The 22541-nt window shown below is 41.3% G+C and overlaps 1 protein-coding gene across 3 annotated transcripts in view; it reads left to right on the top strand.

Annotated features, from left to right (window-relative positions):
• HIVEP2 (HIVEP zinc finger 2) overlaps window positions 1-22541 on the top strand; it is a 152257-nt gene that overhangs the window by 51019 nt on the left and 78697 nt on the right. For all 3 annotated transcript variants that reach the window (XM_035108846.3, XM_035108847.3, XM_035108848.3), the window contains exon 2: window positions 3651-3862. The gene's annotated coding sequence lies outside the window, so the exon portion shown is untranslated. The remainder of the gene's footprint in view (window positions 1-3650; window positions 3863-22541) is intronic.

Here is a 22541-nt window from a genome sequence, read left to right as displayed (position 1 = left end):
ATAGGTGTTTGTTTGTGTGTGTGTCAAAACACCTGGGAGGCCACAATAAAGTTTCAGGGGGTTGTGTTTGGCTTGGAGGGTGGTGTGGTGCTTTCTGTATGTATAGTCATAGACTTCCAAGGACAAACAAAGAATTAGTTACCCTCTAGACACATCAGGATCTATCAGAACTATTCCTATTATTCAGATCAGATCCTTATTTCTTTCTTTCTTTTTTACAATGATGGAAGTATTTTCCACTATTGTTATGGGGCAGGTTGCTGTGTAACGCCCCCCCCCACCTACCAAGCCCCCCAACACAGTACATGTTAATTTGCATTACTCACTTACTTCCCTAAGTATCAGTTTTCAAGAGGTTACTGTAATGTGGCGGTGAAGCCAGTTCTCTAGACTCTCAAGTGCCTCCTATTTCTGTTTGTGTCTCTATCATTACGGCAAACTTTTTCACTTTGGGGCTTAGGGCACCTTGGCTTTTAAAGTGGAAATGTCAAGCACCTTCTGGCCCTGGAAACATGAAACGTGTGACTGCCTGCGGAGCAGCAAATGCTAAAGTCTCAACCTGTGGGAGTTGAGAGATGCCTGGCAAGCTTTGCCCTGCCAGCATGAGCCTTTGTAGTGGCTGGAAGGAGATGGGATGAAGTTGCTGCCAGTGCTGCTCTCTGCATATTATTACTTGCCTGCTGATACGCCCACTCATGGGGCTCGAAGTCCTCAGGCTTCCTGTTGTTGAAAGCTGCCTGCTTGTAAGCAGAGCGCAGAGCAGTTGTGAAACAGTGACATCAAATACGGTCCCACTCCTCTTCCAAAAATAAATTCCCCCCTCTGGCTTTTCTTACTCTCTGCTCCCTTTGTTCCCTTGGGTGTCATTGTTCAGGAAAGCACGAAATGTTTCCCGCCTCTCCTACTCCGATGAGGAGTTTACTACTTTTAATTTTAGAATCCACTGCTTCTTAGGTGGTGGGCCATAGCTCATGTGCAGCATGCTGAATGTCCCTGGTCCATTGCCATCTCCAGGATCTCCAGTAACAGGAATAGGCGAGACCTTTGGAGAGATGGCACTATTATGAATAGATGACCCTAGGATAAACAGAGCAAGGCCCAGCTCCTTATAGATCCCAAAGAGGACTGTATTGTGATATGCAAGCTGGGGGCTTTTCATGGCACTGTAGAGAACTCAGATGTTTGGATACTTCCCCAGGGGCAGAACCTCCTGTAACTTATTCAGGGTCTTGCTGGCCAGAGCTTGCAGCCTCATGGAAGCCCCAAAGGTTACAAAATAAGGTGAGGGCTGTTTAGTCGGTTAGCCAGCTCATGTGGCTTCAAGCCTGTGCAGCCTATGCAGCCTAGATAAGGCTTCAGTTGGCTGTTGCTCCAGGCAGAGACAATGTTGCTTGTTAATTGCCATAGCAGGACCCCTTGGTGCTGTCCAAAGTCTTGTATGCTCTCTGCCAAAACTCCAGTACAAAATGGGTTCAAGTCCTATTCCATCACAGTCAATGTTAGAGACTGAGGACGGCACCAAGAGAGGGAGAGCACTCTGTTTCCCTTCCTTTGTGGACATATTGTGCCCAGCATATCTCAAGGAAGCAAGTTAGTCTTCTAATATAGCTTTTATTTCTACCAGTTTTTCCTCTATCTGGGAGTGGCATGTCTTTGGAACTCTGGAACTCAAAAGTATTAGCTAGTCAGAGTTTCTGAGGAAGAATGGACAAGCGGAATCGACCAATGTTGATACTTAATAAATATTTAGTTTCTGCTGCATCTCTCTTCTCTGGCTTATGGCATGCCAGATTCATTTTCTCCGTAGGGGTGCTATTTCAGAATTAAGTGAAAATGGGAGGTTCAAAGTTCAGCTCAGTCTGAGAGCTAGCTTTCAAGGTTGAACACTGAGAACTCAGTCACTCTGTACAACATAGCTGTGATTATTTAAAAAACCCCCACATAGGAATTGAATTTAGGCTTGGGTGACTAACCAGTCAAACTGTTTTCATAGTTATATTAATGACAGGGAAACCAATGACATGACAGAGAAAATGAACTTGGGCTTGACTGTGGGGTCCTAGTAATGTTTTTCCATTTCTGCAGTTGGAGCTAGTCTCTTTCTAGGTGCAAAATCTTAATTCAGGTATTAGAAGGTATTAGAAGGGCAAGAGAGATGCAGGGCTGCGTAGGCATATGACAACTGGGCAAGAAAGGAGCTAGGGTACAGGGAACTGTGAAAAGCTCTTTGGAGATGCCCGTGAGAGAAGGTTCCTAGCTTTAAATTAGGAGCATGGTGAGCTCTGTGAAGGGTCTCAGACAGGATGACATTTGCAGCTCCAAAATACTATGCCTTCTTAGATGCTGTCAGTATGACAGTGTTTTGGACATAGCATCCATTTCCACTTTTATCTCTTTTGCAGTCTGAAGCATTGCTATACCCTTCAAAACTGCTGTTTTGTTCCTATGTAGAATTATGCAGATTTATGTGACAAAGTCGCTAAGATTGCTTTAGCCAGGTGACAGGCATGCTTCAAACTATTCTGCAGGAGCAACTGTAGGGTCTGCAGCAACCCCATCATCCAAGTGATGGTTGAACTGAGCTTGACTGGCAGATGACTGAGGTAGCTGCTGATGTCATGCCTATACTGGTTGAGCTATGGCTTTCCCTGGGCATAGGGAATCCCCTGCCAGCTGGCTCAGCCAATTTTGACTCTGTTTCGTGCTTGATAACCTGGTGAATATAAAGAAAAGCATTCCATTGAGTTACGGAATTTCCTTCCTGAGCGGGGCTCATATTTTACAAAAGAGAACAAATTGGTAATTCTCAATGGGAATCGCAACCCAACTATATCCTACTCAGACTATTCTGCTGCGGTTGTGTCCAATTTTCAGGCAGATGAGAGAAAAGGTTGGCAAAAACTGCTGTTGCTGCTGCCTTTAGTTACTTTCTACATTAGGAATCTTGGCTCGAAAATGGAAAAGAGACTAATAGCAGAGATTGGAGCTAGGTGACCCAGGGCTGTTGTTGCGTTGGCAGAGTGCATTGCAAGTTGTGTCTGTTGGGTAACAGGATTTCTATTTAGGGAAGCTTGACAAAAAATGGTATAAGGAGCCTTGCTGAAGAGCAGATGGCAGCGTGGGGCATCTTCTTTCCATGGTCTTTAAGCATAAAGTTCAATCCTGTTTTTGGTCAGTTGGGAATTTTCCAACCTTGGACATCCTTGCTTGTATGATACAAGAGACTGGGTGGGGGGGGGGAATTAGAATAGGAAAAATATAAAGCTGTAGAAACAGATAACCAAATCTAAATGTTATGGATTATTTCATTAAAAATATATATTTCAGAATTGAATCTATTCTCCTTTAAAGACATCTGATTAGAGTTCATTAGCTCCACTCATGTATTTCAAGATCCTCATAGGTGGGAGGAGGAAAATGTTCAATCTCCTTGCTGGCGAGATATTTTTTTTGGTGACAATGTTGTAGGGTTGACTTCACTCTGTTGAAAGAACACATAAATCTTCCCAGTTTCTTGATGACATATTGTGTACATTTTGAACCCATCTAATATTTCTATGTTAATCTTTGTTTTGGGGGGCCTCCCCCCTGCCCTGCCCTGCCCTGCCCTGCCCTAAAATGTGATTGTTTTTATCTCCCATGTTCTGTAGGAAATGAATTGCTGCTTTCTCGGATGCTGGTGACAATTACAGGGGGCAACAGAGGCGAGATGCTGATAGGAGACTGGAGGAGAGAATAAGCATCAGACTTCTACTGGGAACCTGCTTGGGATAAATCAGCTAGAATCCACCAATGAATATTTCTAAAGAGGGCTGTTAAACTAGGGCAAACAGAACTGCCGGCGTTTACACACGAGAGAAACGTGAGTGCTTAGCAAAATCTCTGTGCTAAATATAATTTGCACTTTTATTTATAACAATGTAATCATCGTCAATGAAAGTTAGGCAGAATTGTGCATGGCAGGGCAAAAAAGATTCTCATCACTGCTTATTGCAGTGCAGGGATAAAGACACAGATTTTTTCACTGTTCTAAATAACAGTGACTTGCATTCTGCTATAAGTGAGGGTCAGTAGTTACTGTTGGCTGCTTCATGAAGCCAAATGATTTTCATTACACAGAAGAATTCAAATAAGGCTGTATATATCTGACTATATATCTGACTGTATTCCTATGGATTTTGGTGCCAAGTACATTCCAAAATTCTATTAAGTCTTGCATTTTAAAAAACAAAACATGGCTTCGTATTGAATATGGCTTCATATTGAAAAGCAGAAAATGAATGATTGTAGCTATTTTAAATCATAGAATAGTTGAGTTGGGATCCTGAGGATCATCTAGTCCAACCCCCTGAAATGGAGGAATATGCAGCTGTCCCATATGGGGTTCAAACTTGCAGCCTTGACATTATCAGCTCAATGCTCTAACAAAAAACATGGGTTTGTGGGTATAAGTTCCAGCTGCTGTAACTCACATTTTGAAACACTTTTTAGTTTATACCAGTAATTTTTGTTGGTTTACCATATACAGTACAAAAAAGTAAGTTAAATGTATGGCAACACTAGTTATCTTCATAAGTTTCCGTCAAGCGTTTGAAATAGGTTCTGTTTGAGTTCATTGAGACTTAGTCCCAGGTAAGTGGGTATATGATTACAGCCTTGGTGGCCTTTTGGAAAACGTTTCATCAACTTTGTGCACGTAAAAAAGAAAAGAAAACATTTTCCTATACTGTAAAATTATCAGGGTGCCTAGGAATTAATATATTTTTAGTTGAAGGAAAATCTTGTCCATTATTGGGATGTACCCATTTAAATATACTAACCTTGAAGTGAAAAAGGTTGCTTATTTTTCCAAAGTTTTGTTAGGGTGACTAATAATTTCATACCGTCTGATACGATTTACAGAATTTCTTCTACAGTCAAACCTCGGTTTGCAACCGCCTCCGTTTGCGACCGCTTTGGTTTCCGACCACCGCGGACCTGGAAGTGTTTACATCTGGGTTCCACGGCACTCGGATGCGCAGAAGCAATCTGTGCAGTGTGCGCGTGCGCAGAAGCGCTCTATTGGCGCTTCGCGCACGCGCAGAAGCGCTCTATCAGGGAGCCACCGATTCGGGGAGCGACCAGCTCTGCGGAACAGATTGCGGTCGGAAACCGAGGTACCACTGTACTTTATTAAGGCAATTTATAAAACTGTTAAACTGGTTTTCAAGGGAGAGAACAGCCTGTACTTTTTCTAGTAGGATCCTGTATCCAAGCCCATTCCTTTTAACATGCCACTTTTGGGCAACATGTTCATTGCTCCCATGGATCTTATCCTATGACAAAGTTCAGGGGGAGGCTGGGGGCGGAGAGAGAAAAAATCCACTGTGTAAGTGGATTTCCATTGTGCAAGCAGCCATTGGATCTCACCCACTATGTTAGAAAGCCAGTCCCCAGTGTTCTAGTCTACAGTCGAGTGCACCTAAGAGTCGTAAGCCAAGGTGGAGTTAGGCAGATGACAGAGCAAGCTGGGTTCTTCATGACTAGGGTTACCAGTGTCAGGGAATAAGTTTAGCTCCAAACCCTAGTAGCAACCCTAAATTGTTTCCTTTACTTTCTCTGCTATAAATGTGGGACTGGTTAAGTTTAGTCCTATGGGGGAAAGTACAGCACTGCAGCAGGGTTGGAGGACTGGCATGATACGAGCTGCCATCCCGAACGGTCCAGGTTTCTCTGAGGCACAATGTATATATGTTTGTGTGCAAAACACGCAGAGCTGCAATTCATCCCTAAGAGTCTCTGGAAGACTTGTGATTCAGAACCTTCATTTCACCCAACGCCGTTCTAGATCCTTTAATCTGGGACTACGTTTTTGCTGTCAAATTTCTTTAAAGGAAGCTACTTTTGTTGTTAAGCGAATTACGGAACCGAAACCCGTTTTTTGTGATGTTGCTTTTATACAAGTGTTAAGCCAGGCTCCTCTGCAGGGGCCAAGGGGAGGAGGATAGAAAGCACGTTTAGAAATGTATAGGCAAATGTTAACCTGTGCACGGCATAATATATATATTTTTAGTACTGTAAATGAAAAGCAGCATTGTAAAGATACATCTTATAGGTAGAATTTTGTAGTCTGCATCTCTCCCTTTATACTTCGTCCCTATACTGCAGTGTCAAAAAATGCAGAAACAGCTTGTAATTGCAGTTGTTTATTTAAACCAGCCACTTGTGGTTCTGTCCACTGAAGATGCTTAAACTCCAGCCTTTCACAGCCACCTAAGAGCAGCAAATTGACTTTGGGTCTCTTGTAAGAATATCTAAATGTAGGCTGTTGAATAATCCCTTTGGGGGCCCTGTAACTATTTTTATGCCTGGATATGCGTCATCAGTGGGTATTTTCTCTGGTGACTAGCTTACATCAGTAGGTCTCCTACCAAACATTCTATAACTGAGTGACTTATGATTGATGGGAGTCACTGCTGCTGTTTAGCTTTTATCTGTGACCTCGAATAATGGGCAACCGGAATTTCCAGGCTGTTAGGTTATTTGGAGTGACTGGAGAGAAGAGGCGATTGCATTGCTGATAAATGCAGGTAGTACCGGGGATGGCATTCACTGGGAAACCGGGAAGGGGGAGAAAGGGAGGTGTTCCTTGTCTGAACGGCAGTAAATCCTATCTCTGTTGTTCAGTTTTCACTGGGAAAGGTATGTTTCCCGAACCTACGGAAGAAACTGCAATTGGATTTCAGGACGTGATGTGTTGGCTGCATTGTTTCCTAGTGATCTATGTACTGGAGTGTAGCAGGAGCAATGTGTATGGTTCAGTTAGCTGATCTTTTATCCAAGGAATGCTTGCTTTTTTTCCTGCAGCTCTGCTGAGAGTGATGCTGTGGAATGTAAAGCAGCAGAGGAGGGAAGTGTTTGTGTGCTCTTTCAGGTTGTTGTTGTGTTTCTGCGTCTGTTTTTTTTTAAAAATATAGGAGTACGGAATGGCGAGCATTTGATGCAGGGCGTTCAGTCCAGATGTTCTCCAGGTGAAATCATAACATGCAGCAAGCAAGGCTGTTCTTAAATTGATAGGTTACATCTGCCTCTGCGACCTGCTGAGCTTTTGGTAGCAATTAATTTCCTGCTCTCTTTTAAGTTATTTCTGGTAGGGAAATGAGTAGCGATTATAAAAGGCATATTAGTAAATGACCCCTTCTCTTCCTTTTCCTCCCACCCTTGCCACCTTGCCCCCCTCCCTCTATGACATGTGTAAATGAGACTGCGGTAGGCTTGTGAGATTTTCCTCTTCTTCTCCATCTCTGTGAAGCACACTCTGTGAGGACAGCTGAGAGCTGGAGCCAGCTTGAGGCACTTTCGCCTTCCTTTCTCCCTCATGTTTACTCCGTTTGACACAAACGTGATGGCAGCGGATGCCACGTTCAACTCTCAGTGACCTCTGACCTCAGGACTGTCAAGCTCTTTGGCTGGCATTCAGGCTGTCAAGAAAATGACAATAAGGTGCACGAAATCCCGAGTGGCTGTATAATTGGAGGGTCACAGTAATGGTCTTTTCCCTGTTCCTTGATGCCTCTCTCATTATGAGGGATTCCTCGTAGCCCTGCATTGTCTCTTGCAGGGGTCGTTGCAAAACAGGCAACAACAACAAACCAGTCTTATACTTCTTTTATTTTTATTATTTCTGTGGTATTAAGGATGCAACCCTACCATCTATTACGTCTTCAATAAGAGCAGTGGTGCCACAGGTTCTTTTAATCATACGAAGAAATTCCTCCTCAAGCCCATAGATCTATATCCATAAATGATATTTTACCCTATTAAGCTATTATACCAACAACTCCCTTCTTGTCATCCATTCATATACCTGCTATTAGACAAAGACAGAATACAGATACAATGTTGACACTTTGATAGCTTCTCTCTGAGACTAGCAGGCAAAACTCATGCTGGATTTAAGTATCCCAAGTTACAGTATACCCAAATTATAAGGCTGTAATTTATAATGCTTGGTTTTGAGTAGCCCAAATAACATCCCAGGTACAATTCTGAAATTGTACAACTCCCAATTCACTTTCCCCATTCATTTATCATTAGCAAACTTTTGAGCTTAAGTTAAAACTGTTTGGGTTACAGGTAGGTAGCCGTGTTGGTCTGAGTCGAAGCAAAATAAAAAAAATCATTCAGTAGCACCTTAAAGACCAACTAATTTTTTATTTTGGTATGAGCTTTTGTGTGCATGCACACGAAAGCTCATACCAAAATAAAAAATTAGTTGGTCTTTAAGGTGCTACTGAAGGATTTTTTTATTTTAAAACTGTTTGATAATGCAGTCCTATAACATGTCTACTCAGGAGTAGTGACTCCAGGTAAGTGCAAACAAGCCAAAAGCTTAGAAAATGCAAATAAGTACCATGGTTTGACTGTGCCAGGTATATATTTATTTATTGCTTATTTATTTCAAGAACCTATGATGACTAATGCCAAGCTGGTTATATAATTCACAGTAAAAGGTTAAACTCAAAATCTTGATGGGACTGTGAGTCATTTGCTGGGAAAACCAATCACTGAACTCTTCTGGGATTCATTGTTTAGGAAATGTAATGTTTATGTGTGCGCTTCTGTGTATTATGGGTCCCTTAGCAGGTGGTGTCAAAGGCTCATCTAGAAATAGGATGTGGGTATTACTGTTGATTTTCTATCAAAGTTTATGTGGAGAATTCAGTGGACAGGCTTGTTCATAGTCAGCTGTATTTAGGATTTAACAGAATTGCCCTGAGACCGGATTGATTAGTGCTCCTGGTCTGTGTTCGTCTTTTCCTGCTATATGCGTTGTTTTGACCTGAAAACCAAATGCAAAACAGTCAATAATTACCTTGTTTTGGGAGACCCAGGTAAGCAGTGTGTGTGTGTGTGTGTGTGTGTGTGTGTGTGTGTGTGTGTGTGTGTATCAAGCCCCCTATGGGCTGCCTGAAGCGACTTGTGGGCTGAATTTGGCTAGGTGGGGCACAGGTTGTGCAGACCTCTTGTACTGTAGATCGATTTGAGAGCAGTACTAAGTGGGTGAGTGGAATGACTTTGCAAGGAGATGATTTGGTAAGGAAAGCATTGCTAGTGGGTGGACAGAACTGGTCCCTTCCACTATACTGACTGCAGCATTCCAAGAATCCCTGGACTTGTTTCATAATTAATATCTGGTAAAAATCAGACAATAGGAGTTGCTGTGGGGCTTAATTCCACTCCTGGCTGCTGTACTTCAAAGTTACATGTTTTCAGAACCTTTTCAGATCCCCTTGGCTGTGAGTTCTGGAAGACCTGCTCCCTTGCTTGCCTTTTCCACCTGGCCTGGGAGGGCAGGGCCCTGACTGACTCCAGCTGAAACAGCCAAGGCTGCTGAACAGACTATTGGGCTGGGGTATTGTTTAGAGGTTTTTGTTGGGGCGGGTGTTTTTGTTGTTGTTGATATCAATCTTTTGTATCTTTATTTTCATTCTTATTATGATTTATATGGACATTTTGAAATTTTGGTTGTGTACCTTTTGATGTTTTATTTATTGTTTATGACTACTTTGGGTCATGTTTGTAATTATGTATTTTTTTGTGTTGAAAGCTGCCTTGAGCATGGTTTGAACTATGGAAAGGCAGCATACAAATAAAATGATATATCATGTTTATATGTCCCATCTGTGGCCTGATGCAAAAGAGAACTGGGCTTCTGCACCTTTCATAAATATGTAGAAGAGGGCATTGCATTTATTTATTTCAAACTATATATTACACCTGTTTGTCAGAAGAAATTCAAGGCAGCTAACTGTCCAAAACAGAAGTTATAAAATCTAAAGCAATCTACAATTCAACCAAGTCCTAAAATCAAAGTATCAGTATAATCCTTTTGTAACAATAACCTTTCTGTAAATAACTATCAAAGGTGCAGGGCCCTCCCCTCTTTCCCCCTTTAGCCACCCTTTCGGTTTCTAAATATAAGTTCTGAACTTGGATTGACACATATCCTATGTTGTGTGGTATCATGCTGTCCACTCTGGGGAAAACTCCTGAGGCGGCATAGTCACGAATCATGCCGAAAATGAACAGTTTAACGCCACCTATGCTGTCATACGTGGTACCCAAATGGAACTGCTTCTTGGCTTTGGATATGAATTTGGCCTGCCAAATATGTATGAAATGTATGTACATGGTTGGAGAAGACTGGGAAAGTGAGTACTGTTCCCTTCCACGTTGGCAAATCATGCAATTAATTATGGAGTCCAGTCTGTACTGAGCAGATTCTTCCGCACTCCAAATGTTTCTTGTCTCAACTAGTCAGCAGGCTGTCCAGTGAAAGGTACCCATTTTCCAGAATGAGAGTGAGCTGCCTTTTATTTTACCATGATTTCTCTTAATTTTCCCATAGCACGTGCAGTGTTTCAAGTGACTATGCCCAATAATTACAAAAATGGTCAGTGTTCAGCAGAGATATATTAAAAAACAATGCAATGTCAGATGGTTGTTCTGTAGTTCCTTTTTTTGTTTTCTTAGCTTTCGTTTAGGCTGTCCACAGTACCAGCTGCATTGGCAGCATCCATCAGAAAGGCACTGGGAGTGACAAGTTAATTTGAAGTCAGAGCTATCCTGGAAGCAAATGAATCAGTAAACAAGTTAAAATGATTCTTTGGGTTAGACCCATGCTTTTAAAAAAAGATGACAAAAGTTTTTTTTTTACTATTTCCATGTCTGGCACATTTTGCTTCATCGCTAGTGGCAGCTCTACCGCAGCTGATTTGAGGCTTGGGATACCCAGTGTCTTGGGGGTGGAACACTTTTCTGGCTGGCTGCTTGGCCCCTCCCTGGAACCCGAACCTTCACCTCCCAGCTCACTGGGCCCCTCCTCTGGTTTAGACATCTCTTGAGGTTCTGATCTCTTGAGGTCCTGATCTCTCCTTCCCCATCCCACCAGGACCTTCCTTGGGGCCATTCAGCTCCAGCTCCCCGATCTCCCATTCCTCTGACCACCCTCTCCAAGGCATCTTTGTGGGGTGCATGACATGATTGGTCTTTGCCTTGCCTAATAAGGATAGCTATGCTGGGACTAGACAACAGAAGTAACAAACACTTGTTCCATTTCTGCATTAAAAGAGAAGGTGGTATGTTCCTGATTGAAGAATCCATCATTTGAAACCTCTGATAGAAATCACGATTGTCCATTCCTGGACAAAGTATTTGTGGAGGCGTGAGGCTAAGTTCCATGTTTTCCTTGATGATGGTAATTATCTAGATTTCCTAGATAAGTTGGGTTGCTTTAGGGTAGCATCCAGAAGCTTCATTCAGGTGGCCTGCAGTATTTATGTAAAATTGCAATAAAAAATCATGCAGATTCTAGCACAGCACATTACAGTTGCACAAAAACCATTAAGTGATCTGCCAAGGCCCTTGGCAATTTTTAAGAGAACTGTTGGGAGAAATGGTTTGAAAACCACTGCCTTAGTGCTCATTGTATGAGGTGACCCTGATTTCACTGGACCTCTCAGGGACATTTGATCCCACCAAGTAGATAGCATATTGTTCAATAATTGGAAGATGTGTTCATATTTTACCAAGCGCTTTGGGCATGAATTCTTAAAATCACTGTAATCCAGGCATAGGCAAACTTGGCCCTCCAGATGTTTTGGGACTACAACTCCCACCATCCCTAGCTAACAGGAACAGTGGTCAGGGATGATGGGAGTTGTAGTCCCAAAACATCTGGAGGGCTGAGTTTGCCTATGCCTGCTGTAATCAATAATTTTGGAGCAGTATTTTCACTTAGGTTGCAATCCTATGCACACCTACTTGGGAATGTAGTGTATTAACTCAGCATTCAGGTAGGCATGCATTAACTCAGCATTCAGGTAGGCATGCATGGGATCAGGGACACCACCTTTAAAATGAAAGCAAAATTATCCCCAGTGGGTTTCAAAAGCACAACCTGCTTCTGAAATTTTAGAAGTTCTTTAGTGTAAATACTGCAAAGCATTGATAAGTCAGTTTATCAAAGCTGCCCTCGATGTTTTAATTGGATGTTCTGTCATATTCTCATCCCAAATCATGACCTTGTAGCCACCCTGCCATAACATGGTTATGGTTGAGTAGTGCAGCTGCTGTATTTCTGATTTAAACATAACCTCTCTTTTGAAGTGTGAAATTTGGCATGCTTTGACACTCTTGAATTCATTCCAGGCCCAGCTGGAAAGATGCCATTGACTATAACACAGGCAGAATCTGGCCCTAAACCAGAGGGCATTTTTATTTTTATTTATTTCAGCCTCCCCATGAATTTAGATTAAGTATTGTCATGCAAATTTTCGAATGATTTCTTTTTTTAAAAATATCAAAGATCTGAATATCAAATAAGGAATGGTAATATTTTAAGAACCACACTGAAATATTAACAACTAACTCAATAGGAATTCAAAATGATATTTGCTAATGTTTCCTGGTGTTGATAAGAAAGGGAAGTTATTTTGTTTGAATAAATCAAGTTAGTGGTAGACAATATATTAACAATTATGGGCACAATCAAACTGAATTTCCTTTGTTTGGATAAATAGGAATGTAGGGACATTACATTATGGGCATAATCCAAGTGAAATTAGACACTTTATTTTAGCTCAATCAGTTTCAGAGAGAGGATTTTAAGCATACAATACTCTCAGTGCCCCAAGGAATCCAGAGCTAAACACTTGTTTTTCCCCTCTCAGTTAAAATGCATGAATAATCCACACGCTTATAGCTGTTCTAAGGAAATTGACATAACTGAGGGATCATCCACACTTCTGCTTGCCCTGCTGTTTCCCCCTGGGGAAACCTGCTCTTTACCGCTGAATCGGAGCAAATGTCAATGGGAGTTTTCTTTGCATTGATGCTTGCTCTGATTTAGCACTAAAGAGTAAGCTTTCTGGGGGAAAGCAGTGGGGCAAAGGTAAAACCGCTCTGACCCATGATTTCTAGGCACAGGGCAAGTGTAAGTGTGGATGGGCCCTTAGACACAATGAATTTGGGCTGAATTATATGTGCTTTACTTGCCCTAGGTAGAGAATGTTTTAGAACATTAATAGAAAATTATGGAAAGGAAGCATACTATGCTTAAACTTCTATTTTAGATTTTCAGAGCTTTCTTCCCTTGCTTATTTTGTATATTCCCTTCCTCATCTATTGGAAGTTTCACTTGAAGATAATTCATTTTATAAATCAAAAGAAACTGATGTCCTAAACATGTCTCGGGGAATAAATCCCATTGAATCCTCTGGAATTAACTTCTGAATAAGTGTGCTTAGGATCACACTGTGTGAATATAATTTAAATGTTATGTTCAGTACATCTTCTGAGAGTTACCAGCTTGAGGGGCAGGACTCTGTAAAGTGTTAAGCTCTTACAAAGTATTCCTCCTCTTCCTTTTCATCTGTGTGCTGACTGGGAGAACGTTTTTGCCTCTTTTTTATTATGACGAGATTGCAAGGACCTCTTCCCCTTACAGCTTAAAATGACCGATAGAAATTTTGTGCCTCAGCTCTCTATTTTGTCCCTCCCCATTCAGCTCATTACTGTTCAAAGGGCCTGCCACTGACAGGCCATCTGCAATGCCCTGTTACGTTACACTTGTGCTCCCAATCATTCATTACCTCCTTTCCTTATTTAATTAACTTAAGGAACACATGGGTTAAAATGCTTTTGCTGGACGGTAAGCCAGTGCGGTGCCACACCTGTTCAGGTGCATGAATAAGGTGAGAAGTAAGGCTCCCGCACACTAGTAGTGTACATACATTGGATGAAGATTGTCCCAGGTTCAGGCTTGGCATCTTCAGTTCAAAAAGGATCAGGTAGCTGGTGATGGGAAAGACTAGAAATCCAGGAGAGCTATTGCTGGTCATAGAAGACAGTACTGGGCACAAAGCAACTCCTATGTTCCTTTGTGGGAAGGAAGCAATTACAGTGGTACCTCGAGTTACAAACATCTCAGGTTACAAACGCTTCCGGTTACAAACTTGGCTAACCTGGAAGAGTTACTTTGAGTTTAGAACTTTGGCCCAGGATGAGGATGGAAATCGTGTGGCAGCGGCGCAGCGGCAACAAGAGGCCCCATTAGCGAAAGCACACCTCTAGTTAAGAACAGTTTCAGGTTAAGAACGGACCTCCGGAACGAATTAAGCACGTAACAAGAGGTACCACTGTATTAGAATACATGTGAATAATGGTTCACAAGTGAAGTTGCTGAGAAAACTTTGGATCATCTCTGCCTCCCAGGTAGTTCCCATTGATGTTGGGAGGCAGTAGCAGCAGGGAACCAGCTGTTATAAGAAATGGCCAGTAGGCCAAGTGGTCTGTGATTATGGGAGTTGCAGCAACATGTGGAGGATCATAGGTTCCCCGCCCCCGAGGTAGTACCCTACAATTAAAAAACTGTTTACAATTTTCCGTATATATGATCTATTAAAGGAGAAGTATAATAATGTGATAGGAACGTATTCCCACCCATGGTGAACTTGATCAATTGCAAAGTTGCATTGGTCCTGTACTAGACTTAACCTCGCTTTCTTGGCTTTTACAACCAGCAGAAGCAAACAGCTGTTTTTCCTCTGGGAAAGTTCTTTTGTTTTGAGTAGCAGAAGCTTGTTTCCCATCCTGGAATTGGCTACATCTTAGAATAAAAATGAAAACTGTATTTTTAACAATTCCGGGTCCTGCTACTTGAAATGTGTGCCTGCATACTGTGAGTGCTGCACAATGTGAATGGACATGCAAGGAACTGAGGAACGGTTGTTGTTTAATGTGTAAAAGCTACTGAAAGTGAAATTTTGAACTAAAGTATTGAGGCAAAGAATGGACCTCTGGCTGCAGACATCAAACAACAGAACTGTTTTGAAAGTTAGAGAAATGTTCCTCTGGACTTTAAAAAAACACAACAAACCCTTCCAAATACTGAAAACTATTTTTACCCTCTTCCTGCAAGATATTAACGAAATAATTAACGAGCATAATTTTTCTTTTGGGGTGTGTGTAAAAAGGAATAACTGAATATTTAAGACATGTGTTAATGTGTGTGCATTGTGTGTTTTAATTTAATCTTAAAATCAGTTTGCCACATTTTAACATCAGTTTGATTTTTTAAAAGTCCTCACATAAATTCTTCAACGTTTTAGTGCATGTTTCTTCCCAATATACTCATTTTTGTATGCCATTTTCCCCAATGCACACACCTTACATGCAGTTTCCTCAAATGCTGTGCATTCTGGTGTCCTATTTCAGTCCGTGCATTTTTGTACACTTTTTGATGGATAACTGCACTGAAAAATTCAGAGACCTGTGCATTTCAAAGCATGTCTGAGTTCTTGTTTGCATTTGGGAAGAACAGATGAGGTAGGTTCATGCGAATGGACCTGAATTTCCCCCACATACCTATGTGTGTATTATGACATCAGCTGATTACATACAGAAACCTGGTCCAGCTTCTCATTCAAACCACTTCCTGGGGTTTTCTAGGTTGAGTCGGAGGTCACCACAAGGCTGCAGAGCTGCTTGCTGCTCTAAGATTTTATGCTTTAAATATTAGCCTTTTTAGAAAGTGTCTCCCCGCCCCACCCCTGTCTTGATATTAACTTCCTTTTCTCTGTTTGTTCTTGAGTAACCTAGTCTAAATAGGTTTGTTTAGTCTTGGTTGTCTTATATACAAAGGGTGTTTCCGATGGAGTAAGTGCATATATATTCATGTATTTATCTTATGTTGTATTTCCTTGTGCACATCTGACGATCCAGCATCTCCCAAGAGACTTGGCTTCATGAGAAAACAGTGACATGCTCTAAGCGGATGTTGGTGATGAGCTTGAGTTTTCTCTTTGGCTGGAGGTATCGGGGCAGTAAGAGTTCGCATAGGCGCTCAGTCTCAGGTTTTCTGGGGGTCTGTGTTATCGTTTTTTACCTGCGGACAGTGTGTGGCTTGTTAATTCTTGCCTTCTCTGAACTGCAAGTCATGAATTACAGCTGTAGATTTAGCCGACTGAGAGGAAGGAATTTGTCTGCTGTACAGTAAAAGGAAGTATTTGCTGTGTTATTGTAGCACATGGCCCCTTGCCATTTTTGATAAAGCATTTAAGCGTCATGCACCCAAAGTCTACTGCCCTCTTGACCCATCATCAATCATCAGCTGTACAGTGAGGTTACATGAAACAGTAGCCCAATAGGAGAGCCATTGTTTTAGCATTGCACAACTTTTCTGGAAACGGAAACTCCAGACAAAGCACCCTGGATCACTCAGTTTTACACTGTGTTAGCTGAACGCTGATCTATTGCATTGCAGGGAGGCAAACAAGTTAGTAATTGGGAGACTGAAATTTGTTCTGCTATGATATTGTGTATGGGAAGAGACCTTTGCTTGCATTTTTAAAACAAAAATAATAAAAAGAAGATACCAAGAAGTATTCTGTAGTTACCATACCAAATGAATGTAAATTCAAGAAAATTAATGGGCCTTCAATAAATCTCCTATTCTACCATACAGAGTTTCTATTAAAAGGGCTTCTTTTTCCACAGTGCAGTCCTTGATTACAGTTGTATGAATTCTTGACCTGGCTATTTATTGGAATTGTTGGTTTGATTATATAAAATGCTGTATTCTTGTTGTTTTTATACCTTGTTTCTTCTTTATAAATAGATATTTCATTATTGCAAACTTCCATGAGTTTATTTCTTTTGTTTTAAAAACTTACACATTCTTTTTTTATAAAGAAAAGAATGGATATAATCTTCTATAAATCAGCTTTGTTGTGTTCAGTGGGTCTTCCTCCCAGTTATCTGTGTACAGAAGAAGAATTCTAGATATATTTTTGAATGCAAAAGAAACTGAACTCCATTTCTTCATTTCTGATACTTGACAGAAATAGTTTACAAATAAGAGTAGATCCAGTAAAAGTTTCAGAGTTTTATCCAATGCTGAACAAGGGGACTCCCCCTTCCTCTCCCTGCACGTTTCTAAAATCTGCTTTGTGGAGTCCCCAGCTCCCTCAAGCAGATTTTGAAAGTGTCTTTGAAAGTTACGTTGTGGAGGCAGAAATCTGTTGTGTGAGTGGAACAGCAGCGTTTGATACAACCCTCAGTCTCAACTGCATGTTTCAGGAGACTGCTTCATCGCAAATGCCTGTGGTATTCCTTCTAACATAGCGAACATATTTTTTCAGCATATATAATAGCAGAGCAACTTAAGGCCAAACATTTTCATGTGATATGGCTATCTCTCGTGTTTCAGGAACGACTGCCACCAAAAGCCTATAAAGGTATGTCTCCGGTATTTCTGGAATGTGTGAGGGGTCTTTGACAAGGAGAGTGGCTCTTCAGTTGAATACTATACCAGATTCTTAGAATTTAAAAATACATAAATCTTAAAGCTCATCTTGCTCATTCTAGAACACTTAGAGAGCCAATTGAACTTTGTTAAGTGAGGAGTGTTGCTCAAAACAAAGGACTCTTGAGAAGTATTGCAGTCATGTGGACAGACTTTTCGCAGTATATTTACCCTACCAAAGTTTAAAATTGAAGTAGCTCATTGTGCAGAACTCATTTTTATAAATGGGTTATAAATATTTGTGGCAGCCGTTCACTATCCCAGGCAGGGCTCCTTCTGTTGTACTTTTTTCCTCTGTGATGTTGGGTTTAGGCCTTAGGGCATATATGAATTGCATAACAATGAGTGAAGATAGACATTATTAAACAGTTACAGTGGGGTGTTTAAAAGTGAAAGCACTCAATGTGAGAATGCAGTGGACTGTGTGGGAGAATTGGAGGGAAAATGTTGTGTGCCTCGAAATAGCGGAGGTGTTACAGGACCAACCCACCTTGCCATGCCCTTTACACTGATACCTGCCTAAGGTGTACAGCAAGGCTGGGGAAACTGGTACTGTGAGGCAAATTTGACAGGCGGGTTGCCAAAGCAGACTGTGGCTTTACCACCCAATCAGCTGATGAACAGTAGAGCCGAAGCCTGCGTTCGCTTGCTAATGCACACTTTAAGGCATCTCCCCCTGCCCAACATCTGACATCCTATATGTTGTCAGATGTGGGGGCAGGTGGGCATGGTTTGGAGGAGACAGCCTCATAGACCACTTTTGAACCCTGGAGCCTCTACCCCTTTTCTGCAGGCGCCTTTGCAAGTCATCCATCACCAAGCCATAGAATACACATATGATATCAAGCCCCCACAGATCAACGCAACGTAGACTACAACTGTGCCACAATCCAAATGGAGGAAATAACCTGCATGCAGAGCAGATGTCTGAAGACACTGACTACATGACAACCTGGTTCACATGTTAGAGTAAGTCCCAGTCTAAGCAAATGATGGTTTACCATGAACAGGCATGGTATTCATATTCCACCCACCCCTCTCCTGCCATTTCCAAGCCACAAAGAAGGAAACGAAAATGCTAGCATAGTAGCTCGTGGTTGCTTTCTTCCCAAACCAACCAGGAGGAGATCCTGAGTGTTTGGTACGACAAAGTTTGTTTGGAATGCGGCTTACCATGACGTGCAAACTGGGCCATAGTCATGCCACACTCAGAATTATATGGCCACGGTATTAAGCATATCTGTGTGAAGGCTCATCAGTTCTGATTTCATGGAGGATAGGAGTGGGAGGAATGGGCATAATATAGCCACGTATTCCATATATGTGTGTAAGCGAACAGTATATTTGTGTATGTGAGCTGGGCTCTAGCGTGCAAACTTAATTCTTTGAGTTGGATCCAGAACAAGGTGAGCATGAGCCTGCTCATACACTACAGCACTGCACTACAGTCCCCCATACCTCACGAAGCCACTCTTGAAGTTAAGGGGTCCTCTGGAATGGTGTGTGAAGGGGCACAGGGGGCTGCAGTGGGATGGGGGGGGGGACTAGGCCACTGTATTGCAGAAGTGGAAGTTCCTTTCCATACACACACAAGTCAGTCATCTCTGGATCCAAGTTACTGAAAGGTACAGTGGTACCTCAGGTTAAGAACTTAATACGTTCTGGCGGTCCGTTCCTAACCTGAAACTGTTCTTAACCTGAGGTACCACTTTAGCTAATGGGGCCTCCCGCTGCCACCGTGCCACCGCCGCACGATTTCTGTTCCGATCCTGAAGCAAAGTTCTTAACCCGAGGTACTATTTCTGGGTTAGCAGAGTTTGTAACCTGAAGCGTCTGTAACCTGAGGTGTCTGTAACCCGAGGTACCACTGTATTGTGTTTGAGATGGCATTGAGTGATGTGAAGTGCCTTCCTCTAGCTTTGGGATAGCTTGATGGGGAATGACTGTCAAAGCAGCATAAGCGTGCACATGTGAATGTATGATTTAAAAAGTACCATATGGATTCTGGTAGAGAATGCAGGATTCTTTTTTAACACTTTGATCATGAATGGTCTATGCCTTAATGGACTTAGGTGTCATTGATGTTTCTGAAATGCATTGTATTAAATAAGTTTTAACTGGTTAATTTTGCCATACTTTTTAATTTTCAGTGTTGCTCATGTTTATAAATCTTTTAACTGAGCACATTAAAAAAGGTAATTAAATTGTCATTCTAATTTGTGCCATTCCTGAAGTCAATCACCTAATTAAACTGAAAGAGCAGAGAAGTAGTAGTTTCATAAGCATTTATTAAATAGCGCAACGTTGAATTATGCAGAATGTTCAAATGAAGTAAAATCAGAAAGGAATGAAACTGCCATTACAAAAGGGCTTTCTGTCACTGCTCTTCTTGGTTTAATAAGCTGAACCCTCCTTCTTAATAACATGACTTAAAAATAAAAATAAAAAAATTGTCCAGTAGCACCTTAGATATTCAGATACCTAAAAATATGATTTAAAAATATATTACTGATACAATTAATGAATTTAAATTTGTGAGAAATTATTGTGGTAGTGTGTTTGGCATGAAATGCAAAATATGTATAAAAAGACAAGAAGGAGCAAAAAAATGTGGGAAAGTTACAGTCTAACAGCACTGTATGCTCTGATATTTGTGCCATTGAGTTTAGTGGAACTTTATTTATAATTTTTTAAAACACTGTTAAGTGTGAGCTCATAGAGTCAGGCGAAAGGGGAGTTCCCCACAACAGCATTAAAGTTAAATCAGAAGTAGGAATTTGTCTTCCAATTCTGCTTGCTAGAAACTCCTCAGAATGGAATCTCTTACTGGGATGATGTTTGATTAACAATGCCATCCTAACAGTGGATGGGGTTACACTAAGTTTTACTCAGAATAAACCCGCTGAAATTAATGAACGTGACTAAGTTTGGTCCATTAATTTTGATGGGACTACTCTGAATACCACCCCATGTCTATTCAGAAGTTAGTCCTATTGAATTTATTGAGGTTTACTCCCATAACCAATGGGTTTATGTTAGGATTGCATCTTAATGCAGCTGCAGTATAAAAATGTTGTGGTTTTTTCTGATTCCTATGGGTATAGAATTGGTTGCGAACCCCAACCCTCTGGCTAAACTTTGTGTGCATCATGATTTCTGTTCTGAGTTTCTCTTTTCTGGAACTGTCTCCCAGTTGAGATGCCGTGAAGCAGGCTCTGCTCCTGGAAGTAGAGCAGCAACAAGACCAGTGGTGCTGTGTGGTCCTGAAAGCGCATTTGGGATTATGGCTGTTATGATGTATTGTTCTTCAGAGAACCATATTCAGCAGTTGCTCAATGTATGTATCTGGCTTAATCTTAGCTAATGGTTTCAAGAAGGAAGGACTTAAGATTAACATTTTCTTCAACGATAACAATCATTCTGAAAGGCAATGCCTTCTGACCGTACAAGCTTTAGCAGGTTTTTGAATGTTGCCGTTGTGTCGGCAGCACTATTGCATGATGCTATAAAACTGAAAGTTGAACTAATAAGGTGACAATTGCTGCATGAACTGTAAGCCGGATGTGGCTGTTTATTCAAGTATAACATGAAGATGAGACTCCAGTGTAATATGTCTTTGAAGGGCTTGCAGGAAAGCTGCTTTGTCTTCTACTTGGCCATCACAGCTGCACAAATTTATTGGTATTGCTCACGATAAATACATAAAGTGTATAACCACAGCAAAACGTTATTGTTACTCAAAGTCCCAGGGCATGGTCTGAACACACATGAAGCAGCAACTTGCTGAAGGTTTGTGGGCCTGGGCTGATGATCAGTGTCTGGTGGGAGACCTCCTGGAAGAAAGGTGGGATTGAAATGTGTGTGTGTGTGAAGCCACTCTCAATATTGTGAGTGACAAACGTTGCCCATGGAACGGATTTTGACATTTGCATTTTTCCTTTCCACAAAGCAGCATGGAATATATTTGTGTGCTTCCTTGTGCCAGTTTGTTGTGGTCTTGGTTCTGTTCATGCATGAACATTTTTTGCAACTTACACACAACATTGTCCTCATCAAAACGACATTGCATAGTTCCCCCCATTAGATTTACCATTTACAGTAGCTTAATCAGTTATCCCGGATTTGCAGAGACAGCCTGAATTAAGGATTCACAATTAATGCAGCACCATGAAAGCAAAAGTCACTATTCCATATACAGTGTTTATTACTTATGATTCAACACACATGCCCCATGGCAAATTGAAGCTGTTGCACATATGGTTAATTTGAAGCCCGCAGCCACTAAGTCATGTGGATTTCAGTTGACCCCAAGTTTGGGACTGTGAAGCACTTTGCATAGTTAAACTGATATACACATTGCTGGTAATGAAATAATACACATTTCATGAAAGCCCTTTGAATGTTTGTTAATCATGCAGCAACTTCAATGTAGCAGCAGTGGATATGTACAAATGCAGTTCCAAGCCACAAGTAAGGATTTTTTAAAAACAAATAAGGACTGTAGGTGTGTGTGTGTTTGTGTCTGTCTGTCGGTCTGTCTGTCTATGTGTGTGTGCACATGCTAAAATTGTGTTTCCATCGAAACAGATGTTGGACATCCTGCTAATTTCACTGGAATCATGACTTCATGGCATATGTGCAGCTTATAGCCTTATTGCCAGCTGTTGAGCTCTATAATTATGGTAATTTTGTTCTTTCTCCCTGACATCTTTACACCCTTGCGCACATAAAATTTCTGTTACAGAGCATCAGAGATGCTCCAAAGCAATGTGATGTGTAAGGAAGGCGACTTCCTCTTTTACTCAGAATAGCATGGGGAAAAGATGAGTAAAGCCTATCAGACTAGTGGAAGTTCAGAGATGACATAAAGCAAGTTGGGTTATATAATGCATTTTAATGGTCAATAAGCCTTTTGGCTAAGCTATATTTTGACAGCTTAACGCCTGTCTGTTTGTGTCAAACTCTGCAGTTATCTCTTTCACAAATAAATTGTTCATGCCATGGTACTGCTAAGCATGTTTTCAGCTTCTTGAGCTAGCATCACACAGATATTCTCTTTTCACATTGATTATTCAGGCATATACACTAGTTTTGGGGTAGTAAATATAGATAAAATCTCACTTATTTTATGGACTTTGAAAACAAGCTGCTTATGCGTTTAGTCACAGAAATTTCCTATTAATAAGTGAGTTGA

This window comes from Zootoca vivipara, chromosome 3 (genome assembly GCF_965207765.1).
Source record: "Zootoca vivipara chromosome 3, rZooViv2.hap1.1, whole genome shotgun sequence".
NCBI lineage: Eukaryota > Metazoa > Chordata > Lepidosauria > Squamata > Lacertidae > Zootoca > Zootoca vivipara.
Note: the sequence above shows the minus strand (reverse complement) of the source record. Positions and strands in the feature narration are given on the sequence as shown.